The sequence below is a fragment of the Lactuca virosa genome, chromosome 1 (assembly GCF_052849685.1).
Source record: "Lactuca virosa cultivar CGN04683 chromosome 1, Lactuca_virosa_CGN04683_v6, whole genome shotgun sequence".
NCBI classification, from domain to species: Eukaryota; Viridiplantae; Streptophyta; class Magnoliopsida; order Asterales; family Asteraceae; genus Lactuca; species Lactuca virosa.
The window spans coordinates 63434226-63450774 of record NC_136426.1 but is presented as its reverse complement, the minus strand read 5'-3'; positions in this window follow the sequence as shown (position 1 = coordinate 63450774).

Here is a 16549-nt window from a genome sequence, read left to right as displayed (position 1 = left end):
TCTTTGAAAAATGTTTTATAAGCTATTTCAAAGTATAAATGCCAAAATCATGTTTATATATGTATAAATATATAAATAAGACTTGAAGGGCTTAGGACTAATGAATTATCTTATATCATTTTCCTTGTTTGGATGTGGAATTAGGGTTGTATTATTTGTCCGAATGTCGTTTCCTTCTTAATTATATATATATTATACATATATGAGTACAAAAGGTTACTCCTTTTGGTATCATCACCTTTGTATCAGGCTGAGCAAAGGTGTTCATCCATGAGAAACCATGCTAATCAGATAGAACATATAAATTATAATAGGTATAATTTATGATTCAAAACTAAAGATACAAGTATGATTCACGACTGTATACTTTCCAAGGAAATTACCAAAATACATTCAACTATAACAAGATATGTATAATACCTTTAATATACGAACAACATCTTAAAGAAGTAAAGATACATCATACCGGGTATGCATTAGTAAAGTTACTATACAGAGTACCAGAGTTAGCAAACATGAGGTAATATCGGGTTTGCATTAGCAAAGGTACTATAAAGAGTACCCGAGTTAGCAAACACGAGGTAATAATACATCTTGTCGGGTTTGCATTAGCAAAGGTACTATACAGAGTACCCGAGTTAGCAAACACGAGGTAATAATACATTCTGCCGGGTTTGCATTAGCAAATGTACTATACAGAGTACCCGAGTTAGCAAACACGAGGTAATAATACATTATACCGGGTTTGCATTAACCAAGGGTACGATACAAAGTACCAGAGTTAGCATTCACAGGGTAATAATAATACATCGTAAATCTCGTTGAAACAATAAATTTGTGAGACCCTTCACGGTGTACTGATCTAAGTACGACCTTTTAAGTCCTGAACTATTAGCCAGAATCTCTTGTAGGGAGAGCGTGAATTTGTGTATAGATCTATATGGGACTGACAATCCCGCACCTCTACTGTTCGCTACAGTTTGGCCGGCAGGCCTAGGGTGTCAAATATCATTCCAGTTCCGACGCCTGAAGAATGTCGCTGCAGGCATTTCCGTCATATTAGTATGGTTGATAGAACTCATATGGATAAAACAACGAGTGAATTACAAAGTAATATACTTCTCTTATAACAGTAAGAAAAGTTAATTACATCCCGACCAGATATACCTTCAGTAGTTTTTACTTACAGTAAGAGCTACGTATCATGAAATCAAGTATTGTACTTCTGGTTTTGAACATTTAAAACCACAAGGCAGTATTATGGATAATACAATACTCTCCAGGATTAATACTAATGTTTTTACTATAGAACAGATATAACTAAGAACACTTTTACAAAGGAAACGGTTTATGGGATTAAACCACTTATCAAATGAAACTTAGTCACTCAATCTTTGTAAACTAGTATAACATAAAAGACCTTTAGTGGTTAATTCTATAATTCCTTAGTTATTACATCAGAGTTGTACATAAGTAATATCCGATTGATAGTGAAATGTGTGACTTCCGCCTTACTTCCTGTTCCTTGTTTGGTTGTGGGCTTAGGGTAGATACACCCATTTGACTTTCCGTTCGATATTGGGTTATATATAATCAGTATAAACTAAGTAATTACAGAGAGAAACTATTGAGGTTATCAGTTAATCACCTCAGGAAATATAGGATTTCCTGGAGAAACCAGTTAACTTATTCAAAGAACTTAGGGTATACTTAACAGAACTAAAATACTTATGAACTCACCAGCTTAAATGCTGATCTACTCTTTCCAATTAACTTGTATTCTCAGGAATCCAGTAGACAGGTACACTCCCAAAGCTATTGAGAAGACTACCTAGTACCGTACCGTGACTCTTGTCTTCTACTGTACCTACTTTAGTGTTTGAATATGTAATGTTTGAACACTTATGTAAAACTTAAACTTATTAATGCAATGGTTGTTTGTACTTTGATTACTATATTGCATGTGTTGTGATACTTACCTAAAGTCCTCCGCCCCCGAATGTTTCCGCCATTCTGGTTTGGGGGTGCGACAAAAACTCCCGAATATTGTCCCTCAACATGGAATGATATCAGGTCCGCCTCATTTCCTCATTGGTAGCGTATTGCGGAATCAACAAAGCTTGTTCCCGAAACTTGGCGGTGATTTCCGCCACAGTCTCGGTGGTCTACGGCAAATCATGAAACTCTCGCACTAATCATTGCACCTCAATGGGTGGCGCAAACTCCAGATCAAATCGCCGAACAAACTCGGCCCACGTCATCTCAGCCATCCCGGCTGGTCCCACTTGTCTAGTAACCTCGCCCCACCAGTCCCGGGCTCTGTCTCTCAGCATGCAAGAAGCAAACCCAACCTTTGCCACATCCGGGCAAGAACTCGTGCGCTGGGCGTTTTCGATATCCGCCACCCAGCGTCGACTGACAATGGGGTCCCTAACCCCGAAAAGCTCTGGCGCCCCACACGCCTTGAACTCCCGAAACGAGGGAGTTCGGGCCCCCAACTGGCCCGCAGCAATCTCAGTTCGGAATGATCTGAGTCTCTCTTCCATGATCTCCATTATGCCCTCCTTGACCGTCCCAAAAATGACTGGGGTAGCGTCAAGGATGCCCCTGGTAACCTCGACTGCAATAAGCTCGCGCAGCCTCTCATCTATGCCATCTGTGGTGTCTCCCGGATCCAGATCCCGATCCTGATCCTCCCGCCCCGAAACGTGTCACTACCATGCTGAACTGGAATGTCATAAGTCATAACTATCAGGATTTCCATAAAACAGATCTCTCCACACCGGTCCTCCTTGAAGTTGTCAGATCTAACATTGGTTCGGGTACCGGTCCTGTGCTTTCAATAGTACGGGCCCAATACTACCTTCCACACCTACCTGTACCTTTCCCCAAGGCTCGACCTGATAACTCCAATTTGTCCCAAATAAATCGTATTCTACCAACCACCGCATAACTTAAATCCTAGACTATTATAAGATTTTCTCTACCCACATCAAACAAACCAATTCTAACAGGTTGCCTTTATGCATGCAAATTATACACAGAAGAGGATCAAATAGACTTTCGAATAAAAGATTCTACCCTAGGACCACAACCAGACAAGGAACAGGAAATAAGGCCAAATCGATCATTCTAAGGCTATAAGCTCCTAACCGTATATAATCTTAAAAGCATACACATAGCAAATTCCATACGATCATCTAAGTTCGAATATCAAATTAGCATGACTAGCATATTGGGGATATACTTACTTGGCTCGGCTGATCACGCTCGTTGCACTCCCATCTTTTCCTTCTTTCAAAAGCTTTTTGTGTTATTTTTGAAAACAAATTTACCCTTTCCTTAGTTTGATTCCTGACACACCCGAGGGTATGCCCGAATCTTTCAAACCAAGGCTCTGATACCAACTTGTAACGATCCAATTTTACAAAGAATTTTTTTTCATTTTTAATTAGTCAACCATTTTTCATAAAACATAAAGATTCCAATAATTGTTTTCAAAACCACAAACATCACAACATTATTATTTTCAAAATAACAGAGTGTCCCCCAAACCAGATCAGAAAAGAGAGATAGAGTGCACGCCGCATCATCACGCCTTGCCTTTACCCTTGGACTCCGATGTACCTGAAACAAATCCACAAACGGTAAGATGAAAGCTTAGTGAGTCCCCCAGATCATACCCCACACAAACCACATATCATATTAGCTATAAAGCTACCTCTACCACATACCACATGTCAGTTAGCCATGAGCTATCTCTACCGTTAGCCATAAATGTTGTCTCTACCATTAGCCATAAGGCCATCTCTACCACTAGCCGTAAGGCTATCTCTACCGTTAGCCACGAAGGCTATCTCTACCACATATCATGCACACATACATATCACACCTCTACATAGCAAGGAAACCAACTATCACAAAATGGGCCGGCCTTGGTAACTTAGACCCATTGGTATGGTGAGAAAACTCACCTCACAAGGCTGAATCGGCAACTGAATTCAAGTATACCCTATGCTTCTCTTCCCAACTGCCTATAATCAATGAATAAATAACTCAGCACAATCCCATAAATACCCCCTCCCCCCAGGGTCAACCCTGGACAAAGTCAAAGTCTATAGTCAAGGTCAACAGTCCATATTGACATTGACTCGTCGAGTACAATCAATCACTCGCCGGGTTCCCTACTTGACTCGCCGACTCGTCGAGTTCCTTGGTGTGTACGGCCGTACACTTCTGACCGTAAACCCTTGGCCGAACACCCTTAGTCGTACACTTTTGGCCGTACACTCTTGGCCGAACACGAGAAAACCCTCTCGACTCGCCGAGTCCCTTGCACGACTCGCCGAGTCCCTATATGTCTATTATGTTTACGGCCTCTTCCAGTGGGACTCAAGGCCCCAAACTTCAGATCTATACTCTACTAGTGTGGATAACACGTAAAGTTGCAAACTTTACATGCATGCAAAGCCTCACATGGCCATAATCACCAAAACTAACCTTCCAACAAGGTTTTCATGCATGGAGAGAAAAGGGCTTAATAAAGGATGCAACTTTATGATGCTTGGGACCTAAGAAGGTCCAGATCTGGAACCATATCCTTGTGATATGTCCAGATCTAAGGTTGCTTCTATTTCCTCAAAGTTGGTCACAATTCTCAAATAGAATCTAGGCTCATGGTGACAGATTCATACCTCAATTTAATGTCTAAGATGAAATAGATTCTTGATCTAACACTTCTCCCTTGATACTTCCTCTTCAAACTTGGAATCCTCCCCAAAATCTCAAGGAAAAGCTCTCCATTGGTCTTACTTCACTCACAAGAGGGTGTGCGGCCGTAAACGTTCTTCTAAGGTGCTAAGGGAGGCTACTGGGGCGGATAATGACGTTTATATAGGGGAAAACCCAAAATTTAAGGTTTTCTTTAAACAGCTCGGACTCGCCGAGTCGGACGTCGACTCGCCGAGTCGGTCCCGTTCCGCGTTACATGATCTCACGACCCTACTCGACGAGTTGACCTCCCAACTCGCCGAGTCCATGCATAAATCCTTTCCAACTTAAACCAGGTGTTACAAGGTGCAGGCAGCAAACTTCACTTTGCTCCCTTCTGGGCACAGACAGATTTCGAAGACCGAATCTGTTTTCTCGAACCATCACATCAGAGCAATGATTCCCCCATTTCCATTAAAAGATTTGGGTTTGTAGTTCATGAAATCCTTATACGAACACTCTCTAGGGTTTCCGTGACTACCACCTTGGGTGTAGTTAACACCCGATTCACTCCCGCTATTACCGGTCGTGTTGAATGGAGCTAGGGCTGCTGTAACAGTCGCAGCCACTGCAGCTTGAATAGCTGTCGGATCGAATTGTGGAGGAGGCAGTGGTGTTTGAATTGGAGTTATCGGAGTAGTGCATCTCGCTAATTGACGTGGAGGCATCTTGCTATAAAGAATACAAAGATGAGATGGAAATAAGTCTATAGCACTGGTTATAAGCCGAAAGCTAAACGACAAAGTTATCCTAGTTCTGAGTGTATCTGGTTCTGACTTTCGTAGGGTTCTGGAAACAATTAATAAATGAGTCTATGTAAAATAAATGTTATGAATCAGAAGTGGCTATCCTCGAATGAATATCTTGTGAATTGAATAATTGTTACCAGTTGCACGAAAAGGAGAAAATAATCCTAACACATAATGTGAGAAGTGTATTCACTAGCTCACTAAGTCAATCAATGTGATTATATATTAGTGTGACGCATAAGATGTTTTAGTTTCTTCGGCTGATCACTTCTTGGAAAACTCTCATGAACCTCTTCTTGTTCCTCCTTGACTCCCTGCTGACTGCTAGGATGGAGTGGTTACATCTATATGGGTTTGTCGTGCGAGAATGGAAGTGTCTAAAGAAACTATGAGATTTAAGTGAAACATTTATGGGGTGATCCTTACTAGGTCCTCCTATAATTGCGCGATGTATACAAGTTGTATATAATTTAAGATTAAATAGACCATCGAATAAGTGATCCTACTCCAAAACCACAACCAAACAAGGAACAGGTATTGAAGCATAGATCACAAATTCTAAGTCTATAAAATCTCAATTATATAAAACCTTGGAAGTATACACTCCGAAATCATAGACCTACCAGAAGGGTCTTTTAAATTCTCACATAAGTTATTTATAGTGCCTAAAATACTCCTATAGTATTTTAATGTAATGAACTTGGTATGTTTTAAACTTGTTGTTGTGTTATAGTATCATAAAATACTCCTATAGTATTTTAACTTTATGTTCTAATCTAGAATTCCCTTGAATCGAGTTAGGTAAGTTTTAAGACTGTTGCAACACCACATCACTCCCAAACACATTTCGGTCACATCTCAAATGAATATATTTGATCAGGCTATATTGATCCCAGATATGATTACATAACTGTCCAGGTTTGTCCGCAGTGTTCAACCGTTAAATACTTCTGTTATGTTCTTCTTGTGATACTTGTTCTAGTATGTATATATGTATAAGCATGTATGTATACTTTTATAATGTATTGTTATATTTTTAAAATATATTATTATCCAGAGCACTTCGGCCCCATTGCATTTATAGTTGTATAACTTTTATAGGTTGATATACTTAGTTCACTATAAACAATGCTCTGATACCAATCTGTCACACCCCTAAACCGGAACGACGGAAACGTTCGGGGGCAGAGAACGTCATGTTTAGTATCACAAGACATGCATCATAGTAATCAAAGTAACAAGCAACCATTGTATTAACATTAAAGTGTTTACAAAGTATGCGGTTCACATAAGATAGACTCCAAAAGTAAATAACAAAACAAGACATGAAGCTACTATGCTCCATCTTCTGAATCCCAGTGCGCGTACCTGTCTACTGGTTTCCTGAGAATAAAAGTTATTTTGAAAGAGTAGATCAGCATATAAGCTGGTGAGTTCATAAGTATTTTATGTTGGATTAGGTGTCTAAGTTCATAACTATTTCTAGAATGTACTTGACCCGATTAGCATGGTCCATTTGGGTTGCATGGCATTGCAATACTTGGATAGACCAAATTGAGAGAAAGGACACTTAAGGTTTATTAATATATTATAAGTTCTAATATATTAATAATATTATTTAATTAGTGTTGATCAAAGAATTAATTTGGAATTAATTAAGTGATCAAAAAGAGACTACCTAAATATATGGGGTTGATTGTGTAAATCATCTATTCTTGTATAGTGGGCTAATGATCCATGGTTTGTATGAATTGGGTTAAAACCCATAAGGTGCTCCATGGATAATCCATGGAGGTTACAAACGCATGGATCATGAAATATGGAAAGCCATGACAATTAGGGTTTACATGGTGTAACCTTACTTGTGCCACAACTATATAAAGAACCCTATGCAAGCAAAATCGACTACTACTTGTACAAGATAGAGGGAAATCCAATTTTAAGGTGTTAGTGAACTTCTCTCAAGGTTATTCCAAGTGTTGTGGTGTTGTGTGAGACATTTGAGGCATCACACTTGAGGTGCTAGGCTCACAAGGTTCTCAAGGAATCCAAACCACAAAAGGTATGTTCTTCTTCTAGCATTTATGTTTAAAAGTTCCCCATGCTATGCTAGATAGGATAAGAACCTTGGAAAATCAATTTTGCATGTATCTTAGTAAAACATAGATCCAAGGTTTCTAGGGTTGCATGTACACCTTAGGAGTGTTAGAATGCTCAAAACCCTTCAGTGGTATCAAAGCCTAGGCTTGTTTACTTGATACTTGATGCAAACTTGTTTTTCAAAAGCAAAAAACTGCCTAGACAAGAAAACTCGATGAATTAGGCCAAAAACTCGCCGAGTTCATGAGTTATTACATGAACTCGACGAGTTCCTTGATGAACTCGACGAGTTTGTCATCCAGTGAGCAGTTTTTGGTGCTTTGCTGCTGGAAATGGACTAGAAACATTACCCTAAACTGTTTTGGTGTTATAAAACTTGTTTTAGATGGTGTAATGGTTATGCTAATCCATTTTTAATAGCTATTATCAAAATTTCAAGTTTTATATGGTTTATTTATGATTCTTGAAATTGTTGATATAAACATTCATGAACTTATGAGTTTAGAAGATCATAGGAATTATATGTAACTTGCTTGTTTGTTTAATTCTTGATCATTATGTGTTTTAATGGAATCCATAATTTGTCCTCAAGTTATGGATTACCAAAAGTCATTCTTTTAAAGTCCATTAAAGAAACACATAGGTTACATAAAATGAAAAGTCTCTCATTTTAATAAACCTTAACTCATAAGTTATGAAAGTTGAAAAGTTTTGAAAGTTACAAAACTTGCCCTCAAGTTTTGGAACATGTAAAGTCACTTTAAAAACTTTAGTTCCAACCCCTAGAATTTTAAAAGTTAAAATTTAACCCTTATACTTTATAATATTATAAGTTTAATAATAATTATATATGTATAAGAACAAGTCGTTTTACCGTTAGTAGGCCTCATTCACGAAGCCGGTCTATAAGGGGTATAAGGTTGTTGCCTATAAAATGGCAGCTTAATGGGTGTCCACTCTCACCCACCGCTTCCTTGACTGGTGGAGGGTCATTAGCCGAACGGGTAAGACAAGGACTTTAAATTCTCATTAAAAGTATGATGAATATAAAGTAACTAAATGTTTTATAAAATTCCCAATCTTAGTTACTTTAGGAAAATGTGAATAAGGTGCTAACCCATGAAATTACAGTTTTCACTTTGATTAAGTCGTTAGTGGAGCGTGTGTGGTTAACCGGCACACTAACCAGGACTTAACAAGGTAGGCAAAAGGGTAACTTAATGTTTATCATAGTATCGATGGAGCGCGTGTGGTTAACCGGCACATCGATTGAGGGGTAAATATTAAGGGTACCAAGTAATTTGCATGGTTAATTCACACCTTGTTTTGTGATCCTCGGCATCCCAGTCACAAACCTGAAGAGCACACTCGAGATTGAAACATGCCATTGAAAAGTTCAATGAATCTCAAAGAATCTAGGAGTTTCAAAACCAATTAAAACCTAATAATTTATTTCGTTTTTCATGGTGGAAATTGGTGAATCGTCATTCACCTATCTTCAAATATTTTATAGCTTGGATTACGGCATCCCTCTTCTAAGTTATAAAATATTGTGTTGGGTCCTAGCCTTAATATTACATTTGGGTGTCTTATTAAGGACTATCTAATCTAAACTTGTCTTTCTTCTTTTCAGATGTCTTCCAACAATGCTGCTGCTGGCTCAAACCCTACCGGCTCCTTCTCTCTCATGAACCTTTATGGGAGAGTCATCTTTGATGGATCCAACTTTATGGATTGGATCAGGAACATCAGGATGGTCACTCGGTATGAGGACAAGGAATATGGCCTCGACAAGGATCTTAAGGAACTTGATGAGTCATCTGCTACTCCTGAGCAGATCGCTGAATACCAGGCACATGAGAGAGATGTTACCAAAGTGGCATGTATCATGTTGGCCACAATGACAGCCGAGCTCCAAAAGTCCTATGAGGACTTCTACCCTTTTGAGATGCACCAGGACTTGATGGACCGCTACCATCAGAGTGCTCGTCAAGAGCGGTATGAAATCATCTCCTCCATGATAACAACCAGGATGAAGGATGGTGAACCCATCACGGGCCACATGCAGAAAATGCAAAGGTATGTGGACCGTTTACTGAAACTGAATGTGAACTTCCCAGAGGAGTTGGCAATTGATATCATTTTACACACCCTACCTTCGTGTTATGATCAATTATGCATGACATACCACATGAACAAGGGGGAAGTTACACTCAGCAAACTTCAAGGACTTTTGAAGACCGCAGAAAGTTGTCTTAAAGGTAAGTCGGTTGTTACTACTCCTACTCCTACCGCGGCCCCTGTCTTGGCAATCGGGCAAGGCAAAGGAAAGAAGATGAAGAGCCCTTCGAAGGGTACCAAGGGAAAGTCCCTTGATGGCTCCTCTTCAAGTGGAACCAAGAAAGGTTTTGTCACTCCTTCTGCTAACCCTAAAGAGGCGGAATGCTTTTATTGCCATGAAAAGTCGCATTGGAAGCGAAACTGCCCAAAGTACCAGCAAGATGTTAAGGATGGGAAAGTAAAACCCAACCATGCAGGTATTTACACTATAGTGTCTAATAACTCAACTTATTATAATTCTTGGGTCCTTGATACAGGCTGTGGTATCCACATATGTTGTGATTTGCAGGGACTTAGAAGAAGTGAGAATGTGGAGCATGGGAAGATAAACTTGATCATGGGAAATAGGAAAGTTACACCTGTCACCAAGATTGGAGTTTATTCTTTATTGCTAAGTAGTGGGTTAACATTAGATTTGAATAAATGTTGTTATTCGCCTGAAATGGCAAGAAATATTATTTCCTTTCATGGTTTGTACAAACAAGGTTTTACCTTTTCATTTGATAATGATAGTGGTGGTATTAATGCTTTCTTTAATAATGTTCTTTATTTTAAAGCATTACCTTGTGATGGTGTGTATGAAATTGTGTCGGTTGTAGATAACCTAGGAAATAATGTGTTGTGCATCGATTCTTCCACTAGTTTGGATAAAGCATCATTATGGCATTGTCGTCTTGGACATGTAAGCAAGAAACGCATAGGCTAACTCCCAAAAGGATGGAGTCTTGGAGTCATTTGACCTAAAATCAGATGATAGTTGTGAATCTTGTTTGCTTGGGAAAATGACAAAGTCACCCTTCACTGCTACCTGTGCTAGGGGTGAGGGTTTGTTGGATCTCATACATACTGATGTGTGTGGACCCTTCAGAACCACCACCAGAGATGCTAACCACTTCTATGTGACTTTTACTGATGATTTTAGTAGATATGGATATGTCTACTTAATCAAGCATAAGTCAGAGACCTTTGAAAGATTCAAAGAGTTTAAACAGGAAGTGGAGAATCAGTTGGGCAGGAACATTAAGATGTTTCGATCCGATCGAGGTGGTGAGTATCTTAGTACAGAGTTCCTTGATTATCTTAAGGAATGTGGGATTATCTCACAATTGACATCTCCCAGGACACCACAGCTTAATGGTGTGGCTGAGAGGCGCAATCGAACCTTGTTGGATATGGTTCGTTCCATGATGAGTCGAGCTTCTCTACCAATCTCATTATGGGGGTATGCCTTAGAGACTGCCGCCCATATCCTTAATCTAGTCCCTACCAAAAAGGTTGCCAAAACACCTCACGAGATGTGGACTGGAAAAGTTCCCAATCTGGACCACATCAAGATTTGGGGTTGCGAGGATTTTGTGAGGCGTGAGTCTCACGATAAGCTCGAACCTCGAAGTGAGAGGTGTATTTTCATCGGATACACATAGAGATCCTTTGGTTACCTCTTCTACAGACCTAGTGATAATGTGGTCTTTGTAGCAAGGAGAGGAGTCTTTCGCGAGAGAGAGAATTTATAAGCCAAGGAAACAGTGGGATGCAAATTGATCTTGAAGAAATTCAAGAGTCAAGTGGTGAAAGAACCTCAAACCCTAGTAATCAACCTGAGGAGGAAACTCATGTTGATCCGACAGATGAGTCTATACCTCTGAGGCGTTCCACGAGAGTTAGGAATGTACCTGAGCATTAATATGGTTTCCATATTACTGCAGAAGGTGATACACTTATCAGTGATAACACACTGGTAAGTCTGGATGAACCTACACGGAAGCCATGGAAGGCCCTGAGGCTGCTAAATGGAAAGAGGCTATGGACAACGAGATACAATCCATGTATGACAATCAAGTTTGGAACTTGGTTGACAATATACCATGTCGTAAGACAATTGGTTGCAAATGGATCTTCAAGAAGAAGACCGACATGGATGGTAATGTGCACACTTATAAGGCGCGACTGGTTGCAAAGGGCTTTTCTCAAACTCCAGGAGTTGATTATGATGAGACCTTTTCACTAGTAGCGAAGATTAAGTCTATTAGGGTTATGCTAGCCATTGCTGCATTTCATGACTATGAAATATGGCAAATGGATTTCAAAACCGATTTCCTTAATGGGAAGTTGGCTGAGGATGTTTATATGAGTCAGCCAGAGGGTTTTGTCAGTACAGGGTACCCTAATAGAGTGTGTAAGCTTGAGAAATCCATCTATGGATTGAAACAAGCACCTCGCAGATGGAATCTTTGTTTCGATGAGAAAGTCAAAGAGTTTGGCTTTTCGAGGAGTGAAGATGAATCTTGTGTATATGTCAAGGCTAGTGGGAGTATAGTTAGCTTTTTGGTATTGTATGTGCATGACATACTACTCATAGGAAATGACATCCCAACTCTGCAGGAAGTGAAGTCCTGGCTTGGGAAGTGTTTCGCTATGAAGGACCTTGGAGAAGCTGCCTATATCCTAGGGATAAGGATTTTGAGAGACATGAGTAAAAGACTAATTGGACTTAGTCAGAGTACCTACTTGGATAAGGTGTTGAATAGGTTCAGCATGCAGAATTCCAAGAAAGGAGAGTTACCGATCCAGAGTAACGCCAGACTGAGTAAGACTCAAAGCCCGAGTACAGAGGCTGAGATAGCTGAGATGAATCGAGTACCTTATGCTTCCGTTGTAGGCTCGATCATGTATGCTATGACTTGTACTCGTCCTGATTTGGCCTTTGCATTGAGCATGGTCAGCAGATATCAGGGGAACCCTGGCAAGGCTCACTGGACTGCAGTAAAGAACATTCTCAGGTACATGCGAAGGACTAAGGACTGGGTCCTTACCCTCGGTGGGAGTGATGACTTGAGGGTATTAGGGTATAGTGATGCTAGCTTCCAGACTGATAGGGATAATTTCCGCTCTCAGTCAGGCTGGGTCTTTACCTTAAACGGGGGAGCAATTTCTTGGAAAAGTTCCAAGCAGGAGACAGTGGCTGATTCAACTTGCGAATCAGAGTATATAGCGGCAAGCGAGGCAGCAAAGGAGGCTATATGGCTAAAGAACTTCATTGGAGACCTTGGAGTTGTACCAGCTATAAAGGAGCCTATAGAGATTTTTTGTGATAGTGAAAGTGCAGTTGCCTTAGCCAAGGAACCAAGGGATCACGGGAGATCCAGACACATCGACAGAAAATACTGTTTCATCAGACATCGAATAGAAGAAGGACTCCTCGTGGCAAAGAGGGTATCATCGGATGAGAACCCGGCAAATCCCCTCACGAAGGGACTGAGCAGGGTTAAGCATCTCCAGCATGTGAGGCGCATAGGGCTGAAGGATGATATTAGTTTTAGTAGTTAGATAGCTTTGAAATGTGTAAAGTGTAATTGACATTTGATGATGAATAAAAGATGTGTTTATTTATGAGTAAAGTGTTGCTATCTTTTACCAATCGTTTACTATCGTTTCATTTTGCATGTTTTGACTTCCAGAATAATTATGTTATTGTATCTCATATTATTCAAATTCTCCACAATCGGTCATATGTAGGAAGTAGATATGAATCAAGGTTGTCATGAGTTGGCTTGTAGATGTCCAAGGTACTAGACATAGCAAAGTGTTGCTACAACACTCATGAGTGCTCATAAGTTCTGAGTATTGGATTCAACCCACGCTCGTTGGTATCACTTCAAGGAATTTATCTCAAGTGATCGCGAGACGGTAATATCATATAAGTCTTCAAACCTAGAGATATGACTTGTTGCCTATGAGTTGGTTATACATTGAATGTATGAAAACGCATTGGTAACTCGATGTTATAAAACGTGCCTTTATGTATGATTCAACAAGTAGTAGAACAAGCATATGAGTCAAAGTTTATATGTTCCTTCTTGGGTTAGAAGCGATATCTGGGCCCCTCGATGATTTTTTGTTGACCCATGTGTTGGGTTTTAGTATACTACAACATCCTATGGTGCACATACAACCCTAAATACCTTGGATCTATGTTTTCTCTATTATACATGCAAATATGAAGTTTCCAAGATATTACCCTATACTAGCATACAAATATCATATACTTGGGTAATAAAATAGATAGAATACATACCTTTTTTTTATGTAACTTGTCTTCATGAAGCTTGAGTGCCTAGTGCCCCAAGTGTGACACCTCAAATGGTTCACACAACACCATGAACACTTGGAATAACCTTGAGAATAAGGATACTTTGGTTCTCTCTAGTGAAATCGGCCTTGCCCTTTTGTGTACACACACTAGTGCCAATTTCACCAACGAAGGAATTCTTTATATAGTGTGGAGATTAGGGTTAAACCCTAATACCCATGACCTTTCATTTCATATGATCCATGGGTTAAACACTCCATGGACTATCTATGAAAGCTTAGCCCAACCTAAATGAACTTGGTCCATCACACATATATATCTAAGAGTCCATATTTAATTAGTCCTTTTTTGATCACTTAATTAATTATAAATTAATTCTTGATCAATACTAATTAAATAATATGATTATATATTAATATATTAGAACTTATAATATATTAATATAAATCACTAGTATCCTTTTTCCTCATCTTGTCAATCCAAATGTCCCGATGCCATGCAACCCAAATGGACCATGCCGGGTCGGGTCAAGTCTTACCAATTATAGTTATGGACTTAGACATTAATCCAACAGTCTCCCACTTGGATAAGTCTAAAACTATTATTGAGTATGACTTCAACCCCCGACTAGCAATCGTAGCTCTCAAAAGCTTCTGTCGAACTCTGACCTTGCCGATGAACTCTGACCTTTGTCAATGACTTGTCCATTAGATAAGGGATCATATATTCCTCCATTCTAGATATCATATGGACTGAGACATGGATTATCAATCATTCTCTCTGTCCATTTGTTGTTTCCCGATTTCCGATTTATGATGACTGACTGATTGAACAAATCAAATCAGTCCTGGCTTGGCCAAGCACTCACATGTGTCATCGCTAAATCATCGAGGGGCCCACAGATATCGCTTTTATCCCGAAGGTAAAAGGAGAATGGATAAACTTCGACTCATATGGCTTGTTCTACTACTTGTTGAATCATACACAAAGGCACGTTTTATAACATCGAGTTGCCAATGCGTTTTCGTGCAATCAATGTATAACCAACTCATAGTAACAACTCATATCTCTAGGTTTTAAGAATATAAGATATTATTGTCTCATGATCACTCGTGATAAAATCCATGAAGTGATTCAAATGAGCGTGGGTTAAATCCAATACTCAGAACTTATGAGCACTCATGAGTGTTGTAGCACCGCTTTGTCCAACATCTTAGACCTCTACAAGCCAACCCATAACAGTCTTGATTCATATCTACTTCCAACATATGACCGACTGTGGATAGTTTGAATAACTTAGTCATTCAGGAAGAATGACCTAGTTTATTCTGGAAGTTAAAACATGCAAAATGAAATGCAAGAATAAATGAATCAAATATGGTATCAAACCCTATGAATATAAATAGACCACTTTTATTTATCACCATACTGATTACTCATTATTTCATTGTTTCGGTTTTATCAACTTTATACCTGAATTAAAAACACTAGTTGTCCCATGCTCCAAGCATGTACACTATGTTTTTCTAAACAATAGCTTTGCCATACACCAAGTATGCACTCTATGTTTGTCTATGATCCTTACTTTGTGAAATAAACCAATTGAACATAATTTCAATGATTCTAATTTCACACTCCCAAATCCTTATCGAAAAATGTGAGAATTTCAAATTCCTATCATTTATCGAAATCTGTTTAGATTTTAAACTTATATGCACTGACCCTCCTGTAATGAATATGTACAAAGTCACAAAGACTTGTCAACAGTCATTATAAGGTATTCCAACGGAGATCAACTCCATGGAAACTAAGTCTCATATTCAAAGTACATTGCTTTGGACATGCTTCTTGCATTAAGTTTTCTAATCTTACACAGATAACTTCCACCTATGGAGACAACTCCATATTCTCATTTTGACTATCACTTCTGAATAAGAGATGCCTCTTTTCAGAATATGTCAATATGGTCCTTCCAAAATTAGCACTATACTTCCAACTGTCCCTGAGCAACCAATCTTTGGTAAACCTCAGATTGTCCTCGACAATTGCTTAATCATTTTAGTCATATCCAATTCTAGACCTTTTCCCTTCTTAATGCCTCTGGGCAATTGTAAAAATTTAGAAATGACAAATATTATAGCACATGCAATCGATCCTGTACCCAAAGCAAATGGTACACGATTCATGATGTCTCACATAAAGACATGATTCTAGACCAGTCTTTTGCTACAATATTTTTATTTGTCATGTTTTCAAAATTTGACTATGAAGAGGGATGCCGTAATCATAATCGAATTTTGAGAACGCAATATATAGAATTTCCTTAAGTTGAACCAATCCAACATGAAATTCATATATATATTCTTGACTAAAGATGATTAAGGTCTCAATCTAAGCCTTTAGAACTGAAATGAAGTATATCCTCTCCCTTAATTATAGCAAAACGACTTTTTCAATCCCTGCAGCCTCACGAATTGAAACTTTTGTTTTCTATAATTAA